Genomic DNA, 5,573 nt, shown 5'->3' on the forward strand with positions numbered 1-5,573 from the left:
AGGGTTGAGCTCTTGGCTAAAAAGCCTCCTTTCAGAATTTTCTTTTTCTTTTGCCATCCCATAGAGGATTATAGATAGCTGAAGTTTGTGAGTTGGATTACTTCCATCCATAAAAGAAAAGAGTATAAAGTCTTTTCACCCGAATCAGAAAAAAAGTATCCTTTTGTCCCACTGTATTCATCAATATGTCATATTTAACTGTACAATTATCGACAGGTATATAAAACGTTTGGTGACAGTGAAAATAGCTTCCTATAAAGCATTTATTCTTTTTTATTGATAATAAGTTGGCTTCCCTAGCCCTAGCAAGAGAATAGAGACCACTAACAAGATATCAAATCCATTTATATGGCTTTCTACAATCTTCCCTTTTACTCTGGAGCTCTGTTCTAGGCCCTGTCTTTTAACTTTCAGCATCTGAGGGAGCCTGGAGCCCTAAAGCAGGATCATATTACTTCTGTAATGAGGAAAGTATAATTCTAATAGCATCATTTACTACAGCCTTTCATTTTTCATCTTCAAGGCAGACTGTGCTCCTGTGTGCCTATGACTTGAATCTTTAAAACAGAAAACTTTCAACTGTAGAGAAATATTAATCAAAGGATCTGTCTGCATGCAGTGCCAGGTGGGCACCATGCATAACAACAATATTGTATTAATAATAATTATAAATATAACAGCTACCTTGATTTAATGACTACTGTGTACCAGGCATTTAAGCAAAGCCACAATTTCCAGTTGTGCTTTCCACAAAGGTGTCTGGCTGAGGGGCAAGTGGAAACTGAAATCCACTTGCCAAACCCTTTGTCCTTGTGCAGGCTGAATCTCCTGAAGCCAGGGGTGCCTCTTCATAATGTGCTATCATGTGGGCCAGGAGATGTCCTGCTTATATGCTATTTCTGATTCCTCGGACACTGATGCATTTCACGACAAGGAAATCCAAGTCTCAAAAACCTACGTTTTTAGAGACTCCACTCTTGGAGGGCACACACAAAGTAGTGTGCGCATCAGGACCCGGCGGAAGGAGCAGTGACCCCATAGGAAACTGAACCAGACCTACCTGCTAGTGTTGGAGGGTCTCCTGCAGAGGCAGAGGGTGGCTGTGGCTCACTGCAGGGACAAGGACACTGGCAGCAGAAGTTCCGGGAAGTACTCCTTGGCATGAGCCCTCCCAGAGTCCACCATTAGCCCCACCAAAGAGCCTATAGCCTGCAGTGCTGGGTCGCCTCAGGTCAAACAACCAACAGGGAGGATACTCAGTCCCACACATCAGCAGACAAGTGGATTAAAGTTTTACTGAGCTCTGCCCACCAGAGCAACACCCAGCTCTACCCACCACCAGTCCCTCCTATCAGGAAGCTTGCACAACCCTCTTAGATAGCCTCATCCACCAGAGGGCAGACAGAAGAAGCAAGAAGAACTACAATCCTGCAACCTGTGAAATGCAAACCACATTCACAGAAAGACAGACAAAATGAAAAAGCAGAGGAATATGGACCAGATGAAGGAACAAGATAAAACCCCAGAAAAACAACTCAATGAAGTGGAGATAAGCAACCTTCCAGAAAAAGAATTCAGAATAATGATAGTGAAGATGATCCAGGACCTCAGAAAAAGAATGGAGGCAAAGACTGAGAAGATGCAAGAAATGTTTAACAAAGACCTAGAAAAACTGAAGAGCAAACAAACAGATGGACAAGAGAATAACTGAAATGAAAAATACACTACAAGGACTCAATAGCAGAATAACTGAGGCAGAGGAATGGATAAGTGACCTGGAAGACAGAATGGTGAAATTCACTGCTAAGGAACAGAATAAAGAAAAAAGAATGAAAAGAAATGAAGACAGCCTAAGAGACCTCTGGGACAACATTAAATGCACCAACATTTGCATTATAGGGGTCCCAGAAGGAGAAGACAGAGAGAAAGAATGCCAGAGAATAGTTGAAGAGATTAGAGTCTAAAACTTCCCTAACATGGAAAAGGAAATAGCCACCCAAGTCCAGGAAGTGCAGAGAGTCCCAGGCAGGATAAACCCAAGGAGAAACATGCCGAAACACATAGTAATCAAATTGACAAAAATTAAAGACAAAGAAAAATTACTAAAAGCAACAAGGGAAAAATGACAAATAACATACAAGGGGACTCCCATAAGGTTAAAAGCTGATTTCTCAGCAAAAACCCTGCAAGGCATAAGGGAGTGGCATGACATATTTAAAGTGATGAAAGGAAAGAACCTACAACCAAGATTACTCTACACAGCAAGGATCTCATTCAGATTCAACAGAGAAATTAAAATCTTTACAGACAAGCAAAAGCTAAAAGAATTCAGCACCACCAAACCACCTCTACAACAAATGCTAAAGGAACTTCTCTAAGTGGGAAACACAAGAGAAGAAAAGGACCTACAAAAACAAACCCAAAACAATTAAGAAAATGGTAATAGGAACATACATATCCATAATTACCTTAAATGTGAATGGATTAAATGCTCCAAGCAAAAGACACAGGCTTGCTGAATGGATACAAAATCAAGACCCATATATATGCTGTAAACAAGAGACCCGCTTCAGACCTAGGGACACATACAGACTGAAAGTGAGGGGATGGAAAAAGATATTCTATGCAAATGGAAATCAAGAGAAAGCTGGGGTAGCAATACTCATATCCGATAAAATAGACTTTAAAATAAAGAATGTTACAAGAGACAAGGAAGGACACTACATAATGGTCAAGGGATCAATCCAAGAAGAAGATATAACAATTATAAATAGATATGCACCCAACATAGGAGCACCTCAATACATAAGGCAAATGCCAAGAGCTATAAAAGAGGATATCAACAGTAACACAATAATAGTGGGGGACTTTAACATCTCAGTTACACCAATGTACAGATCATCCAGACAGAAGATTAAGAAGGAAACATAAGCTTTAAATGACACAACAGACCAGACAGATTTCACTGAAACTTACAGGACATTTGATCCAAAAACAGCAGATTACACTTTTTTCTAAAGTGCACACAGCACCTTCTCCAGGATAGATCACATCTTGGGTCACAAATCAAGCCTCGGTAAATTTAAGAAAATTGAAATCATATCAAGTATCTTCTCCGACCACAATGCTATGAGATTAGAAATAAATGTGAAAACCACAAACACATGGAGGCTAAACAATACATTACTAAACAACCAAAAGATCACTGAAGAAATCAAAGAGGAAATCAAAAAATACCTAGAGAAAAACGAGAACAAAAACACAACGATCCAAAACCTATGGGATGCAGCAAAAGCAGTTCTAAGAGGGAATTTTATAGCAATACAATCCTACCTCAAGAAACAAGAAAAATCTCAAGTAAACAATCTAAATTTACACTTAAAGGAACTAGAGAAAGAAGAACAAACAAAACCCAAAGTTAGGACAAGGAAAGAAATCATAAAGATCAGAGCAGAAATAAATGAAATAGAAACAAAGATCAACAAAACTAAAAGCTAATTCTTTGAGAAGATAAACAAAATTGATAAACCTTTAGCCAGACTCATGAAGAAAAAGAGGGAGAGGACTCAAATCAATAAATTTAGAAATGAAAAAGGAGAAGTTACAATAGACACCGCAGAAATACAAGGCATCATAAGAAACTACTACAAGCAACTCTATGCCAATAAAATGGACAACCTAGGAGAAATGGACAAATTCTCAGAAAGGTAAAACCTCCCAAGACTGAACCAGGAAGAAATAGAAAATATGAACAGACCAATCACAAGTAATGAAATTGAAACTGTGATTAAAAATCTTCCAACAAACAAAAGTGCCGGACCAGATGGCTTCACAGGTGAATTCTATCAAACATTTAGAGAAGAGCTAACAACCCATCCTTCTCAAACTCTTCCAAAAACCTGCAGAGGAAGGAACACTCCCAAACTGATTCTATGAAGCCACCATCACCCTGATACCAAAACCTGACAAAGATACTGCAGAAAAAAAAGAAAATTACAGACCAGTATCACTGATGAATATAGATGCAAAAATCCTCAACAAAATACTAGCAAACAGAATCCAAGAACACATTAAAAGGATCAAGTAGGATTTATCCCAGGGATGCAAGGATTCTTCAGTATATGCAAATCAATCAATGTGATACACCATATTAACAAACTGAAGAATAAAATCCATATGATCATCTCAATACCTGCAGAAAAAAATTTTGATAAAATTCAACACCCATTTATGATAAAAACTCTCCAGAAAGCGGGCACAGAGGGAAACTACCTCAACACAATAAAGGCCATATATGACAAACCTACAGCAAACATCATTCTCAATCGTGAAAACCTGAAAGTATTTCCTCTAAGATCAGGAACAAGACAAGGATGTCCACTCTCACCACTATCATTCAACAGAGTTTTGGAAGTCCTAGTTATTCAACAGCAATCAGAGAAGAAGAAGAAATAAAAGGAATCCAAATTGGAAAAGACGAAGTAAAACTGTCACTGTTTGCAGATGACAGGATACTATATATAGATAATCCTAAAGATACCACCAGAAAACTACTAGAGCTAATCAATGAATTTGGTAAAGTAGCAGGATACAAAATTAATGCCTAGAAATCTCTTGCATTCCTATCCACTAACAACAAAAGATCAGAAAGAGAAATTAAGGAAACAATCCCATTCACCATTGCAACAAAAAGAATAAAATACCAGGAATAAACCTACCTCAGGAGGTAAAAGACCTGTACTCAGAAAACTATACAACACTGATGAAAGAAATCAAAGATGACACAAACAGTTGGAGAAATATACCATGTTCTTGGGTTGGAAGAATCAATATTGTGAAAATGATTATATTACCCAAAGCAATCTACAGATTCAATACAATCCCTATCAAATTACCAATGACATTTTTTACAGAACTAGAACAAAAAGTCTTAAAATTTGTATAGAGACACAAAAGACCCCAAATAGCCAAAGCAAACTTGAGGGGAAAAAAACGGAGCTGGAGGAGTCAGCTGAAGTCAGCTGAATCTGAAGTCAGACTCCCTGACTTCAGACTATACTACAAAGCTACAGTACTCAAGACAATATGGTACTGGCACAAAAACAGAAATACAGATCAATAGAACAGGATAGAAAGCTCAGAGATAAACCCACGCACCTATGGTTAACTAATCTATAACAAAGGAGGCAAGGATATACAATGGAGAAAAGACAGTCTCTTCAATAAGTGGTGCTGGGAAAACTGTACAGCTACATGTAAAACAAGGAAATTAGAACACTCCCTAACACCATACACAAAAATAAACTCAAAATGGATTCAAGACCTAAATGTAAGACTGGACACTGTAACACTCTCAGAGGAAAACATAGGAAGAACACTCTTTGACATAAATCCCAGCAAGATCTTTTCTGACTCACCTCCTAGAGTAATGGAAATAAAAACAAAAATAAACAAATAGGACCTAATGAAATTTAAAACCTTTTGTACAGCAAAGGAAACTATAAATAAGATGAAAAGACAACCCTCAGAATGGGAGAAAATATTTGCAAATAAATCAACAAAGGATTAATCTC

The sequence above is a fragment of the Phocoena sinus genome, chromosome 3 (assembly GCF_008692025.1).
Source record: "Phocoena sinus isolate mPhoSin1 chromosome 3, mPhoSin1.pri, whole genome shotgun sequence".
Classification (NCBI taxonomy): domain Eukaryota; kingdom Metazoa; phylum Chordata; class Mammalia; order Artiodactyla; family Phocoenidae; genus Phocoena; species Phocoena sinus.